Source organism: Sus scrofa, chromosome 5, assembly GCF_000003025.6.
Source record: "Sus scrofa isolate TJ Tabasco breed Duroc chromosome 5, Sscrofa11.1, whole genome shotgun sequence".
Classification (NCBI taxonomy): Eukaryota; Metazoa; Chordata; class Mammalia; order Artiodactyla; family Suidae; genus Sus; species Sus scrofa.
Genome location: NC_010447.5, coordinates 14,695,577 through 14,719,677, shown reverse-complemented (window position 1 = coordinate 14,719,677; position 24,101 = coordinate 14,695,577). Strand labels below are relative to the sequence as shown.

The window sequence follows — 24,101 nt, the reverse complement described above, 5'->3', positions numbered from 1 at the left end:
GTAAGGTTTCTTTTTTTGTCTCCATCCTGTTTCTTCTAAACAAGTCATAAGTTTAGACCACACTCAAAGGAGAAGGGAATTAAGCTCCACCTCCTGGAGGAAAGAGTATCAAGGAATTTTTAGAATTTATGAAAAGCCTTATATACCTATAGTGAAATAGTAGCCATAAAAGGAGTGAAATCTTGCCATTTGTGAATGTAAATGGACTTAGCGGATATTGTATTAAGTGAAACATGTCAGAGAAAGACACACACTGTGTGATTTCACATTTACGTGGAATCTAAAAACCAAACATAACAGAAACAGAGTCATAGATTTAAACAGGTGTTTGCCAGAGGGAAGGGAATTGGCAGGTGTGTGAAAGGGGTGAAGGTGATTTTAGAGGTGCAAACTTGCAGTTACAAAAAATGAGTCATGGGGATTATTGTCAGTCATAAGGGTAGTGTCTTTGTATAGTGACAGGTGGTAATGAGACTTACAGGGTGATCATTTTGAAATGTATAGAAATAAATGAGTCACTACGCTGGGTACCAGGAACGAACGAAGTGGTGTCGTCAGTCATACCTCAATGTAAAAACCAAGTGAAAAGAAAAACAGGAAAAAAAAAAAAAAAAAAAAAACAAGCCCCACACTGATTAGTAAGTATTTTACAGAAGGTACTTTGCGACTCTGCACATGTCCTGTTTCCTTAGAGCTGCCCGCTGATTTTAACATTCATCCTTGGACCTTCAATGTTTACTGCAGGATACCAATGCCGGTTTTCTACTTCCCTCGTTCATTCCTTCATGGGGATTACTTGAGATTCTTCTCTAAGGAGTATTTGAATTAAAAAAAAAATAAATGGGGAGAGGAACCAATCATTTCTTTATATGCATGTGGTCTCATAGCTATCAATTTCTAGGTTATAATCCCATCCTTTCACTAGGTTATTGCTCAAGTTGTTCAAGCTTTGCCCATTGGTAGTTTTTTCATGTTGGTTCTTTTCATTTTTCCCCTTAGGTTGACTTTTAATAGCAAGCAGAATAAAAATCCAACTCAAAAATCAGTTAAAACACACTCCTAGAACTTCAAAATTATAAATGAATGGAGTTTTCCATATTATGGCAGGTCTTAATGTTTTCCTTCAACTCGACATTTAAATTTAGAACTTGTGATTCTTCCATGTTAATATCACCCACTTACCTAAGTCTTAAGGCTAATTATTTTTTATTAAGTATTGCAAGGATCCCCAGTGAAAGTCTTAAAGATTAATTAGTAACATTAAGAACTTTCAAAAGACAAGTTGAGAGATTGGAGAAGCCTTTGAAATGCCTGAAATTTAAGCATTAAAAGCTTTCCCAAACAATGTATTCTGGTTCTTTGTAAGATTGTTGCTAAAATATCCTAGAGAGAGAAGAGTTTCAAAGAACTTCTGATTAATGAAATTGTTGATTAGAGAAGGTTTTCTTAAACCTTCTAAGCTAGGAGACATTTATGCCTCGACTTGGTTAAAGGAGACGGCTAGAATTTAATTTTGGAAGAACTGTTTAGATCTCTGGAATGTAGAGATCTGGTTTTGGCAAGTACAACTAACTTCTGGGGTTTTATTGAAGAGTATCTGGCCTGGCAAACCGAGTTCTCAAAAGTGATCTGGAGTAGGCTCTGGGGCGAAGCAGAGAACAAGAGAAGGGTCTTAGAGGCACAGAGACGTTACCCCTCTGGGCTTTTGAATTGGGAAGGGCTTGGAGAGGAAGAGAAAACAGGTTCCATTGTGCAAAGGGGAGCTTTGTGTGGCTGTGTTGTATCTGTGCCCAGAGTTGTGAAGAGCTTCAGGGCTGCAGAGTTATGCGAGGAACTCAGTCGCTGGAGAGTTTACATTTCATTTGCTTAGACTTCATGCACTTGCTAAGTCCAAGTAGAACAAAATGCTGTGCTTTTCCATAGGCTGGGTTCTGACACCTCATTTTTTCGAGTCATTTATTGACCCTCACCCGCCGAGGTCTTGCTCTGCCCCAGGGGAACACTAGTTCCTGAGGGTCCTGCTGGAAGACCCAACCTCTGCACGCGGAGCTCTTTCGAATAGTGGGGGTACCCTGGGGAACCTGTCACACACAGAGCAGTATGGGCCCAGGGGAGCAGGACGACTTTGGGAGCACAGCCCACAGGCCCCTATGTCAAGACTCATGGCTTAGGAAAGACTTCCTGGAGAGCAGGCCCCTCAGAGCCATGAGTTAGCCAATTAGAGGCAGCAGAAAGTTGGGGCAGAGAACCACAGGCGCAGTGGCACAGAGTCCTCAAGCCCCTTGCGTGTCCTGGGCAAGGTTGGGAGTTCCTCCTGGCTGGGGTGGGGGTGGGGGGCAAAGTCAGCTGTGGGGAGCTTCTCCTGAGGTCTGTAGGAGACCCCTGGAGAGGAACAATTGTGGGGGTTATTTGCTGGGTCCCCCCCATTCACCTGTCCCCTGGGGGCCATCAGAAGTCTTGGTCTTCTGGTCTCTTCCACCTCCTGCTATGTGAGTCTCTCTAAGAGGCACAGCTGACACTTGCTCTATTTTAAGGTGGGCCTTTCCCATTTCACCAGTAATACAGATGATAGTGCGATTTGTGGAATGGTTCGAGAGACAACTGAAGGCAAGGGGCAGCTGGCCTGTGAGGTTCCTCTTCTTCCGGAGACACCCCTTCAAGGCCTGGCTGTTTAATCCAAGGCATTGAAACCAACACAGAGTCAAGGACAATGACGAAACAAACGTGTCCAAACAAAACATTCCTCCAAGAAGGTCAGAACACCACTCTGGGGCTGGGCTAGGCCTTTCCCAGCACCAGGTGTCATCGAGGGCCTGGTGATTGGGTTTGATAATGTTGAGGCCGGTCCCAGGCTTCCCATTCTCTCTCGCACTTTGCTCTCCACTAAAGCAATTCAGTAAATGACACAATCCTTTCTCCATCAGGGGAGTCTGAACGTACCCATAACTTAGCACTCCATTACATATCTTGCTTATTTATTCAATATTAAAACACCGCAGACTCCTTAGAAGGCAGGCACCTCATATATTCTCTTCCATTTTTCTTAGAATTGGGTCCCAGGGACCTACTAGGGAGAAATGGCCTTGGGTTGGGATGAAAGCAAGAGAACTTGTGACTCTCAGCGACAGACTGGTGGCTTCTCTAGAGCACTAGGGTCTCGGGACAGATTTAAGGCCTCTGCTAAATCGTGTGGCTTTTCTGTGCCTGGGACATCTTCAATGAATGGCACAAAATCTACTCTTCATTTTCTGCTACGACGGTTAGCAGAATTCGTTGATGGATTGATTGATCCAGAGTTATTTCCCGAGGGTCTATTCTAGGCCTGGCTCTGTTTAGGCAGCAGAGATGCCGAAGTGAGCCCATCAGACAGACGTCCTTGATGTGGGGTTTACAGAGCGGAGATGCACTAGGTGAATTTGTATTTGTAGTTGTCAGAGTGACAGCTTCTGTGGGGAAAACGACCCCAGGAGAGGGAACAGAGCCAGGTGGGTACCACAGTTTTAAGGACACATCAGGGAATTACTCGCCGAAAAGACATGCAAGGGCAGAGAACTGAAGGCGATGTGGCTGCCCACGTGGGTTTCAGCAGAAGGATATTTTTAGGAGAAGGGCTGAGTTAAAATGCCCCATGCCAGGAACGTGTCTAGAATAGGTGAAAAGAGCAAAGAGCTCAGTGGGGCTGGAAAAAGATGGCAAATGGGAGTCACAGAAGTTAGAGGCTGCTGAGGAGCAGGGGGGTTTGGGAGGCAGATCAGCCCTATTCTAGACCAGTGGCTTTAAAATTTTTTTTATATAGTTTTTTATTTTCCCACTGTACAGCAAGGGGGTCAGGTTATCCTTACATGTATACATTACAATTACATTTTTTCCCCCACCCTTTCTTCTGTTGCAACATGAGTATCTAGACAAAGTTCTCAATGCTATTCAGCAGGATCTCCTTGTACATCTATTCTAAGTTGTGTCTGATAAGCCCAAGCTCCCGATCCCTCCCACTCCTTCCCCCCTCCCATCAGGCAGCCACAAGTCTTTTCTCCAAGTCCATGATTTTCTTTTCTGAGGAGATGTTCATTTGTGCTGGATATTAGATTCCAGCTATAAGTGAAATCATATGGGATTTGTCTTTGTCTTTCTGGCTCATTTCACTCCGTATGAGATTCTCTAGTTCCATCCATGTTGCTGCAAATGGCATGATGTCATTCTTTTTTATGGCTGAGTAGTATTCCATTGTGTATATATACCACATCTTCCGAATCCAATCATCTGTCGATGGACATTTGGGTTGTTTCCATGTCCTGGCTATTGTGAATAGTGCTGCAATGAACATGCGGGTGCACGTGTCTCTTTTAAGTAGAGTTTTGTCCGGATAGATGCCCAAGAGTGGGATTGCAGGGTCATATGGAAGTTCTATGTATAGATTTCTAAGGTATCTCCAAACTGTTCTCCATAGTGGCTGTACCAGTTTACATTCCCACCAACAGTGCAGGAGGGTTCCCTTTTCTCCACAGCCCCTCCAGCACTTGTTATTTGTGGATTTATTAATGATGGCCATTCTGACTGGTGTGAGGTGGTATCTCATGGTGGTTTTGATTTGCATTTCTCTTATAATCAGCCATGTTGAGCATTTTTTCATGTGTTTGCTGGCCATCTGTATATCTTCTTTGGAGAAATGTCTATTCAGGTCTTTTGCCCATTTTTCCATTGATTGATTGGCTTTTTTTTGCTGTTGGGTTGTATAAGTTGTTTATATAAAGTTGTTTATATATTCTAGAGATTAAGCCCTTGTCGGTTGCATCATTTGAAACTATTTTCTCCCATTCTGAAAGTTGCCTTTTTGTTTTCTTTTTGGTTTCCTTTGCTGTGCAAAAGCTTTTCAGTTTGATGAGGTCCCATGGGTTTATTTTTGCTCTAATTTCTATTGCTTTGGGAGACTGACCTGAGAAAATATTCATGATGTTGATGTCAGAGTGTTTTGCCTATGTTTTCTTCTAGGAGTTTGATGGTGTCCTGTCGTATATTTAAGTCTTTCAGCCATTTTGAGTTTATTTTTGTGCATGGTGTGAGTGTGTGTTCTAGTTTCATTGCTTTGCATGCAGCTGTCCAGGTTTCCCAGCAATGGTTGCTGAATAGACTTTATTTTTCCCATTTTATGTTCTTGCCTCCCTTGTCAAAGATTAATTGACCATAGGTGTCAGGGTTTATTTCTGGGTTCTCTATTCTGTTCCATTCGTCTGTCTGTCTGTTTTGATACCAGCACCACACTGTTTTGATGACTGTGGCTTTGTAGTATTTCTTGAAGTCTGGGAGAGTTATGCTTTTTTTTTTCTAGGGCCGCTCCTACAGCATATGGAGGTTCCCAGGTAGGGGTCTAACCAGAGCAGTAGCCGCTGGCCTATGCTACAGCCACAGCAGTGCACAACCTGAGCCTCATCTGCCACCTACACCACAGCTTGTGGCAACACCAGATCCTTAACTCACTGAGCGAGGCCAGGGATCAAACCCGCAACCTTGTGGTTCCTAGTCAGATTCGTTAACGACTGAGCCATGAGGGGAACTCCCACAAATGGCAGAATGTCTTTTTTAGAGGTGATTAATATATTTTTTTGGCCACACTGGAGGCATGAGAAAGTTCCTGGGCCAGCGATTCAACCTGTACCTCAGCAGTAACCAGGGGCACAGCAGTAATAATGCTGGATCCTTAACCTACTGTGCCAGCTGATAATATTCCATTGTGTATATATATATCCATATTCTTTATCCATTCACCTGTCAGTTGTGTCCAGGTCTTAGCTATTGTGACTACTACTGCAGTGAACACGGGGGCACAGATCTCTTTGAGACGGATTTCATTTCCTTCAGGAAAAAGGACTCCTGGATCCTATGGGAGCTGTATTTTGCAATTTGAGGAACCTCTGTATTGTTTTCCATAGTTACCACACCAATTTACATTCCCACCAACAGAGTACAAGGGTTCCACATCCCTTCTCACACTTAGCACTCTTTTTGATGATAGCCTTTCTTCTTTTGTCTTTTTAGGGCCACATCTGTGGCACATGGAAGTTTTCAGGCCAGGGGTTAAATCAGACCTGCAGCTGCCTGCCTGGACCCACAGCCACAGCCAACTCCGGATCCGAGCTGCATCTGCAACTTACACCACAGCTCATGGCAACGCCAGATCCTAAACCCACTGAGTGAGGCCAGGGATCGAACCTACATCCTCATGGATACTAGTCGGGTTCATTAACCATTGAGCCACGACGGCGCTCCTGATGACAGCCATTCTAACAGGTGTGAAGTCGTAGTTCATTGTGGTTTTGATTTGCATTTTCCTGATGATTAGTCAGATTGAACACATTCTCGTACCTGTTGGCCATTAGAATGTCTTCTTTTGAGAAGGGTCTTTTCAAGTTCTTTGCTCATTTTTAAATTGGGTTATTTCCTTGCTATCGAGTTCCTTATATTTTGTGGCTATTAAACCCCTTATCAGAAAGATTAAGATTCGGTTTGCAAATATTTTTTCACCCGTAAGTTTCTCTTCACCTTGTTGATTGTTTCCTTTGCGGTGTTTGACGATAAAGGAATACTTTCAAATTGTGAGTCTGCTATGTAGGAATATTATATAGTCATAAAAGTCATGCTTTTGAAGTCTATGTAGTTTAGTGAGAAAATGTACGCAGTCTAGTTCAGAAATCAAAAATAAAAATTACATGCAAAATTATCCCAGATACGTGTGTATGTATGCACACAGAAAATGGGTGGGTGGGTTGTCAGGTCCTTGTCCCTCGATGTTCAGTGACCTTCATGCCTGATGCCCCCTGACCTCTAGCACTAATGCCGTGTTAGGCTCACAGGAGGAACGATGGTTTAGTGAACCCTGATGTCTGAAGAAGTCCTTTTTATTGGTTTACCGGACACTTTTAACTATATTGTATTTATCTCAGAAATCTTCACTTTAATAGGAAAATAGTTTCATTTCTTCCTTAACAATTGACATAAGATCTGTGATACCCTCGTGTTGAACCTCTTAAAAAGCCAAGCTCTGCCGGCTAGGGTCATGCCTATATAACATGCATCTACTGCCCTCTGGTGGAATCAACTTCTAACAGCAGCTTTATTTCTTCCCCTTTCTTGTTAAAGGTGGGAGTAGTTCATAGCTAACTTTCCTTAACATAGTCATAGATTTGAGGATTCAGCAGTTTCTTCCTAATAGCAGAGAGATCATATCCTGGCTTTTGCCACTTACTAGCTGTGTATCTTGGGCAATTTGCTTAACTTCTGTGTCTCAGTTTCCTCATCTGTAACATGGAGACAAATAATGATAAAATATTAAAGATATGTACCAAATACTTCCTACATGCCTTGCATTAATTCACTGAATTTCTACAATAATCTTATGATACTGGAACAAATGTTATTTCGATTTTACAAACAAGGAAACCAAGGGCCCGGAGATAAATCGTTGCTACTTCTCAGCCAAGTGTGAGAATCAAATGAGTTAATGATACATGTAAGGGGGTTCAAAGATGACCTGACTGAACACTCCAAGTCAGCATCTGTCATCACCTTTTTGAGTTATTACAAGACTGGGTCTGTGCTAACGACATTGCTCTGGACCACATGGATCTTTACTTATGTGTGGGTTACTCCCATTTGTAACCCAGGCCATTTACTTGCATAATGAGACATAACTGTGTCAAATAGTAAAACGTGATTATTTATACCTATTTTTCTAGACACTTTTAATTTCTCCAGGGGCTGATGTGAGGTCAGCCTATTTCACTCATGACTGTCCTGGCAAATTCCAAGGAGGGGACAAAGGATTAAAGGGCAGATTTAGTATGTCTATTAATTTGCTGTTGTCTGTAGGTAGATGGGATCTCTACATATTTTCCCAGTCTGGGTTCGGGGAGCAGCGTGCAGGGAACCAGGGTGGTGCCCAGAACTATTTGTGTAGCGCCTTGCTCTGCCCATTGCTTTATTCACCTACTCAAAAATTATGTATGAGCCCCTCTATCTTGTACTGTTCTAAGCACTGGCCTCTCCATCAATGCGCCCTTATAAAATTCATCATGCTGCTGACACCAACAGAAATTAAAGAGTCAGGGACACAGATTAAGTTGGGAACATAGCCAACAGATGGACTTCCTCAGACAATTTTTTTCATATTACATCTTATAAAGAAAAAAGTATAGTCAAGAAATTCAATACGGGTATTGTGGACATTTGAACTTTCAACAACTGGCGTTCTATTTGATTCTTGATCGAGGGGCAAATTATGCAAAATTAAAAACCGAACTTACAATTTAAATGATCAAGTCCAATAGTCATGGAGAATGGAGGCAAGTTATTGGGGGTGGGAGGGCATGCACTTTGGAACTTGTTTTTTAAGTAGAGCCCTAGAGGACGGCACATAGAAAGCTGAGCGAGTATTAAGAGTCACCAGGAAGTGACCAGCACACAGGGTGCTCCACAGGAAGATGGGCTTGATGCCAAGTTCAGTTTGAAGATGAGTGGTGTCATAACAGCACCGGCTGCTTCATGGGAAGCAGGCAGCTGCCCTGCCATGCCCTTAACTTAAAAGGCGCCTAGTCTCACCAATACAGTTGCTGTGAAAGTACGTTCTGAATGCAGTAGATGTTATTAGACAATTTGTTGCCATCCAGCTGTCTAGTGGAAGTCTTATCCAAGGTCTTTTAACCTGAAGACTTTAGAATCTAGGTCCCTCCCTCCCCTCCTTCTCTCCCTTCCTTTTGTTGCAAGGTTTTTTTTTGTTTTTATTGTTACTGTCTTTCTGCCTTTTCTTGAGCCACTCCTGCGGCATATGGAGGCTCCCAGGCTAGGGGTTGAATCGGAGCTGTAGCCGCCGGTCTACGCCAGAGCCACGGCAATGCCAGATCCAAGCCGCGTCTGCAACCTACACCACAGCTCACGGCAACGATGGGTCCTTAACCCACTGAGCAAGGCCAGGGATCGAACCCGCAACCTCATGGTTCCTAGTCGGATTCGTAAACTGCTGAGCCACGACGGGAACTCCCCAAGGATGTGTACTTTTTGGAGAGGAACCAAGTGGAGACCGTGACCCATTCTACACCCACTGTCCTTGAATTCCTCATGCCCATCATTGTTCAGGACAGGGGCCACATGTCTTCAGTCACCCCCCCCCCCCTTTAAGATTTACTTTTCAAGGATGCTTTGTTTCCAGAGATCTCAGGTGATCATTTAATTGCTGGATTTACCCACCAAATGCCCTGTCCTACCAGCATCCCATCTTCCACTTTAGCTGTCATCTCCTGACTTCAGACCCAGTCAAGCCAGAAATCCATCCTGAGTCCTGCGTGTCTTTGAGTGTCTGTGGCCGAGGATCTCCTCCGACACGAATTTCTAGAACATTCAGGGCTTTGGTTGAAGCTGCAGAGTCTGCTTTAATTTTAGAAAAAGAACTTAGCAAAGGCCATTAGGAGGGCAGGATTCTGGGGTGGGGGAGTCCAAGGGAAGCAGAGAGGGTCAGGCTCTGAGGCTGTTTCAGCCAGAAGCAGCACCCAGACCATCCCCCGAGGGCTGCCCCAGTGAAGACCCCGCTGTGGCTGCTGCTGCTCTATGCAGACCCTGATGGTGATGGGACTGGACGCCTGAGGTACCCCTCCTACACACACTGCCATCTTCAGCTACCTCTTCCAGGAAGCTACGAATACCGTGCCTCCCTCCACTTGGTCCCTTCCCTGACACCAGCTTTTATGTCGCTGTGGCTTATCATTGACACCGTGGGAAGCACTGACAACTCCACCTTCAGCAGAACTGCCCGTCCCCCATCCCCCCAGGCTTCCCCCTCTTTCCGCCCCAGGTGCTTGCTCATACTTTTTGCTCTTCCCTCAGACTCTGGAGCTGCAGAGATTTCTACTTTTCTCCTGCATGCCTCCGTGGAGAGGGGCCCAGAAGCTTTGTAGTTGGAAAAGCTCGAGGCGAGGGTCGGTGTGTGGGAGGGCGGGGGGCCAGGTGGGGGGCGAGGGGCTGCAGGAACCAGCTCCTGGTGTTAAGGCTCAGCTTTGAAAGTCTCTAGGGCTGCTGCTCTGCCTATTGTGGTGAACTATGGTGGGTTCTCTTTACTCCCAGAATAATTCACGCAACAATGTTCTTGCTCCCTTGATTCTGCTCTCGCAGGACTATTTATTCTGCGGTGCAACATTGTTCATCCAGCACAGCGGGGCTCTCTGATGGTTATGATCACTTCCGTGTTTCTGATGAGGAAGCCGAGATACAGGAGAGCAGAGCCCTTGCTTCCAAGCCTCCCGTCCGACAGCAGATTCTGTCCATACATTTACTGGTCACACATGAGGGGTCAGGCCCCGAGGGCTGGTAAGTGGCAGCGTGGGTCTTGAATCCAGGTTTTCACGATCTCAAAGCCTTTTGACTACAGCGTGGCAGTATTTTTCAGAGGCTCGGTTCCCCAAAGAGTGGTTACAAAGCAAAAAAGAGATAAGAGAAAATGACAGGGAAGAAGAGAAAAAAGTATGCAAGAGAGAAGTGGCCTCATTATGGTGTATTTTCGAGGTTGCAAACAGCCAGCATTCGTGTTACCTGTGGCTGCTGGACTTTTAGGAAGTAAAGAAGCAACAGCCTTTTTCGTCCTCTGTCCATTGGAGCCAAGGTAGAGATAGACACAGGAAATCAGATGGAGATTAAAAGGTCACTCTTAAAAAACCCCCCAAATTCATGTCCTCTCCGAACCTCAGAATGTGACCTGGTTTGGAAATAGGATCTTTGCCGACGTGATTAAGATGAGGTCATATGGGATCAAACGGGCCCTACATCCACCGAGGTCTCTTAGAAGAAGGGAAAACAGAGCCACAGAGTCACACAGGGAGAAGTCCCGTGAAGACGGAGGCAGAGATGAGAATGATGCAGTTGGAAGCCATGGAATGCCAAGGGTTGCCAGGAGCCACCAGAAGCTGGAAGGGGCAAGAGAGAGGCTTCTTCCCTACAACCTGCAGCAGAAGTCTGGCTCTGCTGACACCCCGATTTTGGACACCTAGCTTCCAGAACTGTGAGCGAATACAGTTTTGTTTGAAGCCACCCAGTATGTGGTACTGCAGCCCCAGGAAACTCCCACCGATGAAAGTCTGGAACACATGGGTTTCTGCTTGCAAGCAAGTGGGTTTGGAGTGTCCTATCCTTGACTAGATGAACGCTGTCCCCCCGCCCCCTGCCTTTCTTTGAAGCTTTTCCCAAGGGCACGCTGGGCTCCGCAGAAGGATGGAGATTGGCTGAGCAAGCCCGGTTCCTTCCAGGAACCTCAGAGGGGAAGGATGGGAGCTCGGGAAACACGAGTGGGGAATAAGAGCTCCCGGCTAGCCGTGGGCTGTAAATGCTAGTTTTTCCGCCTGCGCCATGTTTTTGTAAAAATATTTAAATCCATTCCCAATGTTCAAAAGTTGAAACCTGGCTTTTCTATGAAGAGTCTCAAGCTTTTTCAGAAAAATGGAAAATCTGGCCACACTGGGCCGCAATTCCCATGGGAGTAGGACTGGCTGTTGCTGCAAAGTGGTAGCCTCTCCAGATGGGGGCAGGCCCTCTGGCTGCCCATTCTGCCCACCTTTCCCCTCGTCTTAACCGCCGCCCCCGCCTCTCTTCCCTCCTGGCCCTTTAGACATTTCCGCTTAGGAGTCTGAGCTGTGGTTGAGAGCTCAGGGGCCAGGCAGACAAGTCCTGGGTTCAGATCTGTGCTCGGGTTAGCTCCTTGGGCAGTTTACCGCCTCGAGCCTCAGTTTCCTCACTGGTGTGATGGGAAAAATAGAACTGACCAGAGTTCCACTTGTGGCTCCGTGGCAGTGAACCCACTAGTATGCATGAGGACATGAGGACGTGGGTTCGATCCCTGGCCTCGCTCAGTGGCTTAAGGCTCCAGCGTTGCCATGAGCTGTGGTGTAGGTGGCAGATGAGGCTGGGATCTAGCGTGGCTCTGGGGTAGGTTGGCAGGTACAGCTCTGATGTCTACTCCTGGCCTGGGAACTTCCATATACTGAACATTTGCGTGCCCCCCTGCCCCCACCCCAACAACAAAAAAACAACCACCACCCTGACCTTATGGGACCATGCAGAGAATTGAATCATTTCACCATGCTAGTCTTACACATACAAACCACATCCTAAGTGCCCAATAGATGGGAGCTATTGCTGTTTAAAAAAAGCAAAACCCGACCATGTAAGAGGAACCCTGGAAGGAGAAAGCCTCTGGCGAGAAGTCTGCTTTGTCTGGTTTTAGGGCCGCCCTCCATCTCACCAGTGTTCAGACAAATATTTTAATAAGCCAGCTTCCAAGGAGCCCCTTTCTGTAGCAAGGAGTCCAAGGGCAATTTGGGGAATTGCAGCGCCAGTGAAGGTAGTTTTTCTTCCTCCTCAACAGTTTGATTCTCTTCTGGAAGGAGGAGGTTGCAGGGAGGCAGGAAACCCTGGATCCCATCCAAATACTTTGATGTCTGGGTTTTAAAATACTTGCGATCGTAGCTGGCTTTGCCGACTTCCTAGTGATCCTCCAAGGAGCATTTCTGTTCTGACTGATCACTTCTCCTGGGAAGCCCCGAAGGAAATGATCGGCCTCAAATAGCCTATTTCCACGTGGAGGCGAGGAGCCAGGTGGAAACAGGCAGGAGGGAGGGTGACAGAGGGGAATTTTTTTTAAAATGAAGGACCTATCAACGTCTCACTGGGAGAAGACCAGCCTTGTGAGGAGGCCACCAGCCTCTGAAATCATTGCAAGCTACAGAAGCCACCTCGAGCCAGTCCTTGTAAAACAGAGTAAATTTAGAGGAGTAACAGAGCCATAGACCCCAACGACGGTGAAGCCTCCCCAAGGGCTAGAGCCGGGAACGAGAGTGAACAGGTAGCAGGTGCAAAAGGATTGGTACAACTTAGTGGTGGATACAAGAGAAGCTATCTGGTTGCTTCAAGCATCATGGATTGAGTCATCCAGCCTTTCTCCGTTGATTAGAAAGGGCACCTTTTTCACATTCTAATTTTCTGGTGTGTGTGTGTTTGGGTCCATTTCTGGTAAAATTCTACTTCCCCTGCTCTCCCTGGTTGGTATGGGTTGAATTGTGTATCCCACAGAAGAAGTAGGTAAGGAGTTCTCCCTGTGGTGCAGTGGGGTCCGCGGTGTCTCTGCAGTGCCAGGATGCAGGTGCAATCCCTGGCCTGGCAAGTGGGTTACAGGATCCAGCATTGCCATAGCTGCAGCATAGGTCACAACTGGGGCCCAGATGGATCCCTGGCCCAGATCTCCATATGCCTTGGGGGGGTGGCCAAAAAAAGAAAAGATAGGTTGGAGTGTTAACCCCCTAGTCCCTCAGAATGTGGCTTTATTGGAGAGTAGGTCTTTAAAGAGGTTATCACATTAACATGAACTCACTAGGGGGGGTGGAGCCTTAATCCAATATAGTTTTTGTCCCTACAAAGGGGGAATTTGGACCAAGAGCTAGAGGTGCACAGAGGGAAGGATGGTAGCCATACATAGAAGAATCAGTGTGATGGATCTCTAAGCTGAGGAATGCCAGAGACTACTGGGAACCACCAGAAGCCAGGAAGAGGTGGGGGATCCTTCCCCAAAAGGTTTCAGAGGGAGCCTGGCCCTGCCGCCACCTCGGATTTTAAGCCTCCAGGACTGTGAGACAATGTATTTCTCCAGATTGTGGTACTTCATTAGAGCAGCTCTAGCAAGCAGACAGTGCCCAATGTAGCTACCTCTTTTTAAGTGTTATAGCTTTAGAACCTTTAAAAATACTCGGTCATGTTAATCCCAGCGATCTTAAGATGGGAAAGGTTAGATCTGATGTAAATGCTAAAGACTATAACCCAGAATACAGTTAGAAAGTTTTTAGGAGGTCCCATTGTGGTGCATTGGAAACACATCTGATTAGGAACCATGAGGTTCTGGTTCCATCTCTGGCCTCACTCAGTGGGTTAAGGATCTGGCGTTGCTGTGAGCTGTACGTGTAGGTCACAGATGCTGCTTGGATCCTGCATTGCTGTGGCTGAGGTGTAGGCCAGTAGCTACAGCTCCGATTTGATCCCTAGCCTGGGAACCTCTATTGCCGCGGGTGTGGGGGGAAAAACATTAAGTCATTTAGAAAACCCCTTAAGATGTACTCTTGAAAGGGGTACTTTTTGTCTTTTTAGGGCCACACCTGCAGCACATGGAGGTTCCCAAGCTAAGAGTCAAATAGGAGCTGTAGCTGCTGGCCTACATCGCAGCCACAGCAACGTGGGATCCAAGCCTCATCTGCGACCTGCACCACAGCTCATGGCAACGCTGGATCTTAACCCACTGAGCAGGGCCAGAGATTGAACCTGTGTCCTCATGGAGGCTAGTCAGATTCGTTTCTGCTGAGCCACGATGGGAATTCTGAAATGTGTCCATTTTGTTGCATGTTAACTATACCCCAGTAAAATTAAATGGTTAGACTTGTATGTATTATGTACCTCAGTGCAGCAAGTGGGGGTCGCCGCTATCTTGCTTTTCATATGTTGCATGGATTGTGCAAACTTTGGACAAAGCTCTGTACATACATAAAATTCTGGTGGAGCTCTCATGGACCGGCGGGACTGGAGTTCTAGACTCACATTTAGAAACAATTTAGGCCAGCACTCATCCACTTGCCCCAAACTGTGCACGTGGATTAATTCTTCTAACACACGTACAGACCATGCTCAAAATACAGGCTGGGTGAGGCTCTGTCATAGCTCAATAGATCAGCTGAGTAGTAAGAGCAGATCTTAAAACATGATGACGACTTGTGACCATCTCATGTCTTAGATCATTTCCGTATTTAAGTTCTTGCTGCAGTTCTGACTCGAATAGGCCACATGGTTTCAGTAGAGCGAGGCACGACTCACGTTACCTTGGCTACAGGAGCTGTGAAATCTTCATTCCTGTCATTGAAAGATTCATTTTGTTCTGAATGTTGAGTCCACAATTGAAATCAGGTATTTTTAGAGTATTCTGCAAATATCCGACAGAAGGGGGATGGGGACTTCCAGTAATTAAAAATGTTGTCATCAAATGTTTCAAGACATAGTCCAGAAGGGTCCTGGTTTTTCAAAACAAGGAAAACGTAAATGGATGGAAGACCTTGATCATTAAAGCCCTCTGCAGACAAGATTCGGTAATTAAGGAATGTGAATAATTGTGTGAGTGAGTGATTGTTGGGTCAGCAATTCCTACTCTCAGGCTCTGGGTCTGTGCTATGAAAGTGAGATTGGAAGGTGAGCCTGAAAGCTTTCCATGTTCGGCTACTTATGTAAATTAAGGGAGCTGTGCTAGTTATGGGTTTTGTCTGCTTAGCACCCTTCCTTTTCCCCTCCTCCCTGTGGGAAACCCATTCCTTGTGGATGGGAGGGGCTGACCTCACAACCTCCCTGCCACCACGATGGCAATGGGGGCCCTAATCTGGTCTGTAAGGGGTCCCTTATTTTCATTTCCTATAGTTGTTCCTTCTGAGAAGAGCAGTGACCCAGGAATGCCTGATTAGCATCTGCCCTGAGATTTTCTCCAACCTTTAAGGGGGGAAAAAATATCCCCCTCCCCCCCCGCCCAAGATCATGACCTTGAACTAGAATGTAAGCCTACAGCTCCTGGGGCCATCTTTCCTTCCAGTACGGGGAGGCTGTCTTGAGAATAAAGCCAACTTGAGGGGGGAGCAGGGCCGAGAGGGGAGAGAGGGGGAGGTGGAGAGATTGCCAGGGCTGAAGCTCTTTAAGCCCTTGACTCTTTCTCATAGGAGCCAGACAATGCCCCCTTCTACCTTTTCTTTATCCAAGTTGAATGGAGTTTCTCTCACATGCGACATTAACAATTCCTGGCAAATTGTAATTACGGTTACTAGCAAATTGCCCAATTCTTAAAAAAAAAAAAAAAATCAAGATCCTCTTGGAACTGTGCAACAGCAACGACAAAAATTAGGTGCCGAAGCTGATCCGGAACAGAATTCTTCTCCATTATGCAGAATCCCACCATATAATTTGTTGTATTCATCTAAAAGAACCTCAAACTCAATGACAAGTGATGTCTTTAACAACGTGATACATGTAATTCACACCACTGTATGTTCTATGTGGAAGTTGAGAGCAAATCCTCAGTACTTTGTCCCAAGGAAAAAGCTTTCCTGTTCTTTCAATTTTGTATCTATAGGAGATGATGGATAGATCACTACATGTACTATGGTGCTCATTTCATGATGTATTAAGTCATTACACTGTGCCCCTTAAACTTTTAGAATAAAATGACACGTTTGTATGAAATATATTACTTTACTCATTTTCCGCACCAGGGTTTTGGATACAATTTCATTGTATGAAAGTGTTCTCCTAAAATGATTTTTTTTTTTGTCTTTTGTCTTTTTGTCTTTTGTTGTTGCTGTTGTTGCTATTTCTTGGGCCGCTCCCGCGGCATATGGAGGTTCCCAGGCTAGGGGTTGAATCGGAGCTGTAGCCACCTGCCTACACCAGAGGCACAGCAACGCAGGATCCAAGCCGCGTCTGCAACCTACACCACAGCTCACGGCAATGCCGGATCGTTAACCCAATGAGCAAGGCCAGGGATCGAACCCGCAACCTCATGGTTCCTAGTCGGATTCGTTAACCACTGCGCCATGACGGGAACTCCCTAAAATGATTTTAAAGCAACTAAATTGGATCATCCTTCCCTGCTCTCCCAGCTTTGAGATTGTGAAGTTCAAATATCCTTCTCTTCTTTGGGGGAAGAGAAAGAAAAATATCATGAAGGAATGTTGGCCTAATTTATTTTGGTGTTAACGGGTCTGCTCTGGTCCTCAACTGATCTGCGCAGGCAAGGAAGGCCCCCCAACCCCCCTTCAGGGAATCCGTCGATTCATTAGGAAAAGAGGCAAGGATGAATCCTCAGGGAAAATGGCAGAAGAACTTTGGGAAGGATGTGATGGAGATCGAGATGCTCCTTTTTCTGTTATTGCTCATCCAAGTTGCTCAAAGCAGCCTTCTTACCAAGAGTTGTTTGGGTGCAGACAAGTGGAGGTCTGATCACTTGTTCAGCACTAGTTTTCCTTCCTTTTCCTAAAGGATAAAGAGGAACGAACTGGTTACCTCTCATGAGCAATAGCAGGGTATTCCTGAAGTCTTCCTTTATTGGCTCCATTTAAACACCTGGAGGCTTTTCCTACCCTGGCCCCTCACGCTCTCTGGAGAGGTTTCCCACTTTGCTGGTTCTGAGATAGAATGAACCACTCCCCAAAGTTGGAAAGGTCCTATGGAGCAGGAAACGGCATCTGTACTCTGGTCAACCCCGCAAGGCTGACCTCTCCCTTGGTTGAGTAACAGAAGTAGTGACCAAATACAGAGAGCCCTGGCCATGTGCCAGGCACTCCCCAGGCTCTCATTCCATTTTAATCGTCACAAGAATCTAGGAGGTAAATGCAACCATTGCTCATGACCTCTCCAGGCCAAAATTCCTCCCTCCTATGCTCTTTGATGTCCTGTAACTTTCCTCAGAGCGCTTACCTCTATTTCTTGGGTTATCAACTAGGATTATTTAAGTCTCCCCCGTGGGAATGTCATCTTAACCATCACGGGAACTAGGTCTATTAACTACGGATGACCAGCCCTAACGCAGTGCCTGACATGTAGCAGGCACTCAGGAAACATTGTGGAATAAAGACATCCTCATGCAATGTGGAGACAGTAAAAGCTCAGAGAGGTTAAGTATCTTGCTCAAGACTGCGAAATATAACAAGCAGTGCAGCCAGTACTGGAATTCGTGTTCTCATTTTTTGCACACCCCCCCCGCCCGCCGCCGGAAACAAGCCTGCTTTCCAGGCTGCCTCTGTTGATGCCTACTTAGAGAAGCAACCGAAGAGGTTAAGTGTAGTCAAAGCAATGTTGTGCTATTTGAGTAACTATGGTGAGAACCCTCTACCAGTTGATAGGAATCTGTCCACCAGTTGATAGGTGTCTGTAGGACTAGAGTGGATGAAGTGGACTTAGTATCACTGTGAAGGAGAGGAGGTTGGCTTTCAGAACTCACCCATGGCCAGTCCCTGATGTTTGACTTAGGTTGTTTCTGCTTGATCATCACCCAATGTGTCATTTTCCCTGGAAGTTCTTGAGTTGTAATAGGGGGACAAATATTTCAACCCCAGGAGTGTCTGGCTCTCTTGAATCGGGGTCTCTAACTTATTAACCGATTGCTAAATCACACTTTGGTAGAGGTACCATAGCCCCTTCCCCCAACTGATGGCTATTGAATAGTCTTGCCAGAGAGGCTGGAGGATGCGAGTACATCCACAGGCTCTTTTCTCTAGAACTTACTCAATGATGCTCAAGTTGTGTTAGATCACCATGGCTACTGGGCTATTCTACACAACTCCACACTTTTTCTCTCAAGTCACTGTGTTATTACCAAGAGGGAATTGTGTTGGTTTCCAAAGCTATTCAGCCAATTATATTTAATGCAATTACCAAGGAAATATTTTAATGTTAAAAATTGCTGAAATAGTGTAGAAAAAAAGGGCTGTTGAATTTCCAAAGATAAAAACAAGATGCTTAGAAAAACCCATTAAAATAGTTAAGAGGTGAAAAAAATTTACCAAAAATTTAGAGATTCTGAAGCTCACTAGCATCTTTAAGCTCGTATTCCATTTTCAAGAAACAAATAGGCTATCTTAGCTAATGCACAATGGATGAGATTTATACAAGAAAAAGTGGGAACTCCCATCAGCCCATCCACATTCAAAGAAAAATCCTTGCCCCAAACATCACGTGTTTGCACTAGTTTTCTGCCCGCCTTTCTCTCCAACAACAAACCCCCCCAAAACTGATTTCTTTCAGTAGCAAAAGCAGAATGTTTCAGGAATTTGTTTTATTTTAAAAATAAAATACAACATTTGTATGTATTATTTAAAAAAAGTGTTTTCCCCTGCTTTAGCCATCTTTCCTGATTAACAATCTCTGGAGTCATTCAGGTCACAGGGTCTTTAGATGTAAAGTTCTATTAGATATTTCCAGCTCCTTCCAAAATGGTGAATGGCTCAGGCATCAAATTTTATATAAACCCAACCCCCAACCAATTCTGGAGAGGTTTTAAAGGAAAGCCATGTGGAATACAGGAAATAAAGAACCAAAACAGAACGATAGCAACCAACCAACCAGACAAGCACCCAAGTTCTGTGAGGAAGTTCTTGGGAGATGGGACAGCTGCTGGCAAGTGTGGGCTTGGGGCTAGGGTGGGGCTGGGGCGGGGGCGGGAGTGCCTGCAGCCTGGGATGGAGGAAGGACCACGTGTGCTCCCATCAATTAGAACTTCCCCCACTAAGGCGCCCCAGACTTCCTGATCCATGGAACCTGCGAGATAAGTATTTGTGATTGCCTTAGGCTGCTAAGTGTTGGGGTAATTTATTATGCGGCAATAGATGTAAACACACTGTCCCACTTCCTTGTTGAAATCCCAAGTTCTTTCCCCGACCTTGGTCTTTGTGTGGCCCTCCGTGTGGGCGTGTCCTTTCCATATCTGCACCTTCATCGAGCCCCCTTCTTTCTGCCATTGCCTCTCTCAGGGAAGGATTCAGTAGGAAAAGGGCTTTTTAAAAGGAGTGCTTCACTCTCTTCCCAAGCTGCAGCACAGGGAGTGTTACTGACAGTTAAAGGGGACCTGGGAGCCCATCCCTGGGAGGGTGGCCCTGAATGGGACCCAGGGGTGTTGTCTTGCTCAATCTTGCCCCGTGAATGGAAGCCGCTGATTTTGCCTTTGAGGTTAGGGTACTTTCACTAATTGGGGGAAGGAAGAGTGGGGAGGCTTTGGCTGTAGAAAGGAGATGCTTCTCTGCTGACCATAGAAAGTGACTCTTTCCTGGTCAGAGCCTTCTCAGATGGCTTTGAAATGGGTTTCTTCCAACTAAGGTCGGGTGGTCGAGGGTCAAGCGGTTGGAAGAGGCTTTTGGCAGAGGACACGCCGAGGAACGTATGTCCTTCTTCCTGAGTTTTCCACGACCCCCTGTTGGGTTCTGTCCCAGAAGTGTTTGCCCCAGTTGTCCCCTATGGATGGTTGGGGATCAGCACTTCGTCTCAACCCTAGCCTCCACATCTGGAGCTTTTTAAAAGAATGAGTGGAGCGTGGGTTCTCACCTCTGCCTGATTTTCAATCAACTGCTTTTGATTTCTTGTTTTCGGGGGCTGTGCTGGGCTTGATTTGTGCCAAAATGCTCTCCTGTCTCCCCATAAACCTAAGAGCTGCCCTTTTCATAGAGCTCACTCTGGGTCAGGTACTATATTCTGTGGTGTATCTGGATTCTCTTGCCAAACCCTCCCCAAACCTGTAAGGCAAGGCCCACCACTGCTATGTTGCAGATGGGGTGGCTGAGGCTCTCGCAGGTGAGGTGATTTGTCCTTGACCGTGGAATTAGTGCATAGAGGAGAATCGACCCCAGGCTAGTGGGATTCCAAAGCTGCTTTGTTTGAGGCAGCCCCAGGAGGCTACCCCTGTGTGAAGTGCCGAGAGTGATGAAAAGGCTACCTGCTGGCCCACCCCCCCCACAAGAGGTTTGGGACTTTTAGTTGAGGTCACCCACCACGGAGTTATTTTCCCACCTGGAAGAACTTAAGCCCTGATCACTATGCCCACGACTCTGACAACAACAAAGTTCCTTCAGTAAATTCTATCTTTCTCCAAGGAGTCCACAGTGAGGAAGCTTGACACACTGCATCTTCTCGGGGCAGTGCCAACTGTGTCCTTTTGTGTGTCTAGGTGTGAGGGTGCATATGTGAAGCCTTGCCTAAATACCCCCGCGACCGCTCCTGCTCTCCCAGCCCGGCCCCTGGCTCATCCCAAGTACCATAATTTCCACCTGCTGTAGTGCTCTTCAGCCCCGTCCATTGGCCACTCCTGTTGGCTATTGCTAAAACCTTCCCTCCACCCCACAACACAGGCCATTCCCCTTCAAGGCTTTGAGGGGGACCCCCTATATACACCTCTGCCAAGTTCCCCTAGTTGTTACCTAGTCTTTTGGGAGAGAGAACACCCCTCTTCCAGAGCCAGGAGGGTGTGGTGCTCAGTTAGGGGCTATGGCTGCCTGCCTGCAGTTGTTCTTGTGGCCTGGCTCCCTTCTCCCTGTGTGCCCTCAGGCACGTTGCCTAACCTCTCTGAACTTTAGCTTTCCCATCTATGAAAAGATCAGAGGACCCACCCCCTTGAAAGCAGCGAAGAGTAGTTGACACCCCTTGAAAGCAGTGAAGAGTAGCTGACACCAGGCACTTTAGCACTAGTGGACAGAATCACCTAGAAAACGAAGATCTTTTTAGCTTTTCCTTCCTTAACTCAAACTTTTTCTCTAGCAGGTCTTGAAGTCTGAGGGAGTATGTTCTAGCAGCTTAGACTTCTTGGGGCTTTTGGTTTTCCTGACTGTGGACAGGCTGGGGCTTCAGTTGAACCTGGGCGTTACACTGCCTAACACGCAGAGAAGCCAATATCATGGCACCGGCTTTTGAGAAAGAAAAGGAAGAAAGAAAAAGAGCTGAATCATGAGACTGACTGGCAAGGAGACAGGAAGCAAAGCTTGCAACCCTGTCTCCCGGATCCAGGGACTAGGGTGAAATTTAAAGGGTTCGGGGAATTTCCAACTTGGAAGCTGATTGGCTGGTCTCTCATCAGGACATATTAGGTACGCGGGCTGCCGGAAGCCAGATTTTCCTTCTTGAAGCACATCTTGCTCCATCAAGGGCTGTGGTGGCAACATTTCTATCCGAGTTCTGTAGATTGGAGATTCTTGGTTCCAGGTCATCCTGGAGACCCAGGTTCCTGTCTAGCACGTGTGCTGTGCTGTAACCCCAACCCTAACATAATTCAAGGTTTGACCAGTCAATCCACCAAACCCTGTTTAGGGTGGTCAGTGGTTTCCGTGAAGTTTCACAGGTCCCTCTCTCTCTGGGTTTCTCCTTCTCCACGGGTTTCGGGGTCTGACTCAGCTTTGAGGCCTCTACGTGCTCGACATTGGCCTTCATCCTCTCAAGGAGCCCCCTGCCCCTCCCTGCTCGGCTCCCAGCCTCCCAAGCCCAGTGTGTGATGTCACATGACCCCTTGTGGGACGCCTGTGTTGTGCTGGAGACATTATCATCTTCCATTCAGTCTCACTTGTAATGAACCCAAGAGACAAAACCCTGCTTGGGAACTGGCCCAGGGGGACACATAACTGCCTGTCTCCCTCTTGGCTGGGAAGTGGTGATCTTGGCTGAAAGACATGTTCACACTTCTGAGAACCGTGGAATGTGAGTGCTGCAGAGGCTTGCAGGGCAAAGTCCATTTTACAGACCAGGACGCTGAGGCCAGGAGAAGGGAGAAGGCTACGTGTTACGGGAAGACAGGGTAGGGTGCTCAGGAAGCTGACTCAGGTTCAAATTTGGATTCCTTCACGTACTCGTTCTGTGGCCCTGAACAAGTCACGGGCTGTCTCTAAATCTCGGCTTCTTCTGTACAATGAGAATGATAGCAGTGCCTCCTCGTGGTGGAGTTATGGAGAGGGTTAAATGAGGCGGCCTGGGGGTGTGTGTGGGGGGTGTGCCTGGCACCAAGGCAGTGCTCCACCAGGACTGTGACTTGCCCGTTCACCCTAATTCTCCTTCACTTTTCTTCTTTTCTGAGCCCCTGCCTTGGAGTGTGCCTACCGCCCTCAAGGCAGCTGTAGCTGAGGCCTCCCTTCTTACTCACTGTGATGCCCATGATTCTGGAATCTGAAGACCTGGGAATTGCCCTCATTTTGTCTTGTAGGTTTCATATATGCTGTAGTTTAAAAAAAATGGCTTCTTAAAAACATGTGAGAGTTGGGGAGTTCCCATCGTGGCGCAGCAGAAATGAATCCAACTGGGAACCGTGAAGTTGCGGGTTCGATCCCTGGCCTTGCTCAGTGGGTTAAGGACCTGGCATTGCTATGCGCTGTGGTGTAGGTCACAGGCACGGCTCGGATCCCACGTTGCTGTGGCCCTGGTGTAGGCTGGTGGCAACAGCTCCAGTTAGACCCCTAGCCTGGGAACCTCCACATGCCGCGGGTGCGGCCCTCAAAAGGACAAACGACAAAAAAGAAAAGAAAAAAAAAATGTGAGGGTTGGAGGTGATGGGTGGAAAAACAGGCAGGGTAAAGGAGAAAGTCTTTATTTTTGAGTCTGGGCTCAGTTAAAGAGCTCTTTTACACTGTCCTCAATGTTCTCGGCTTTTCCATTTTTCTCCTGTTAGTGGTTTTGCCCTGTCTCTGTTTATTTTGTGACTTGTGCCTGTAGGGATGTTCTCAAAAGAGAATCCTCCACCCTACATCTTGTTTTGGCCATGTGTTGCCCATTCTCCCTCGGTCAAGGCCCTTTTTGTGCGGGGGGAGGGGAGGGCTTATTCTGGTTAACGGGGATGCCATATGGGGTGACGTTTTGCTGGGGGAGGGACAGGCGGAGGGTCCCCTCGTCGAAGGTCAAAACAGACATGTGTTCTTCCTGGCCCCAGCACCACTTAAGGGGTGGATACGTGCCCAAGGGTCTGCTGTGGGTGACTGGAATGCATCAAGGTTTCTGTGATTTTAGTCACAAGGAGGAACAGAAAATTTTGCTCAAGGAGAGGGGCTCACTCAAGGGCTATGACTGATGTTTCCCTGGAAAACAAAGATGTTTTGGGCCCCACAGGACTTTACAGCCATAAGTCACCCTCTCTGGCTTTCAGACGGTGCAGGGGTCCCCCCCTCCCCTGTTTTCTTGGGCTGTGCAGTCTCCTTTGAGCCTCTGTTTCCTCATCTGCATAACAGTCCTAGACTGGTCAGGGGCCTAGGCTCAGGGAGCAGAAGCTGGTTGTTCATCCCAGCCCGTTGCCACCTCCCAAACTTTGGGCAAATCTGTGTGTGCGTCTGTTTCCTCACTGGTGAAATGAGCCCCATCAGATTCCCATTGGCTGAGAGATTTCAGTAGGTTAATACCTGGCAAGTACTTAGCACAGTACCTGTGCTGGGTGGTGCTCAGCTTGGGTTGGTGTGGTTGTCTCTTGTGACTGGCTTCCTTTGCTTGCACATGGCCAAGCAGAGCCACAGCCAAGGGTACCATTAACCCTGCTAGTTCTTTTT

The 24,101-nt window shown here is 46.8% G+C and overlaps 1 long non-coding RNA gene across 1 annotated transcript; it reads right to left on the bottom strand.

Annotated features, from left to right (window-relative positions):
• Positions 16,771-21,602, bottom strand: LOC110260654. The gene is made up of 2 exons (XR_002343930.1): positions 21,290-21,602; positions 16,771-17,076 (listed from the first exon to the last, which is right to left on the bottom strand). It is a non-coding gene; the product is annotated as an uncharacterized LOC110260654 (long non-coding RNA).